Below are 293 nucleotides of genomic sequence, written 5' to 3' on the forward strand. Positions count from 1 at the left end.
TTCAATAAATTTGAGAAACCTACCCTTGTTTCTGGTTTGTTTTTCCTTGTGTAGATTATCAACCAGTTTTGACCTGAAAACATGCTTTCAGTGTGGGGAAACTGATATTTGTACAGCGGTCTGGAAGGGGAGAAATTTAATGGGGAGCTAACGTAACCCTAAAGATAGACCTCCTACAAACTCTGGTTTTTAAAGAATGGTTTCAAAGTGGAGTTCCTGGTGGATAACTACACTACCCATGATGGTGTAAATGTCACCAATCTGAGCTGTGCCAAAAACTCTACAGGGAACAC

This window comes from Sinocyclocheilus grahami, unplaced genomic scaffold (genome assembly GCF_001515645.1).
Source record: "Sinocyclocheilus grahami isolate Dianchi unplaced genomic scaffold, SAMN03320097.WGS_v1.1 scaffold460.1, whole genome shotgun sequence".
Taxonomy (NCBI): domain Eukaryota; kingdom Metazoa; phylum Chordata; class Actinopteri; order Cypriniformes; family Cyprinidae; genus Sinocyclocheilus; species Sinocyclocheilus grahami.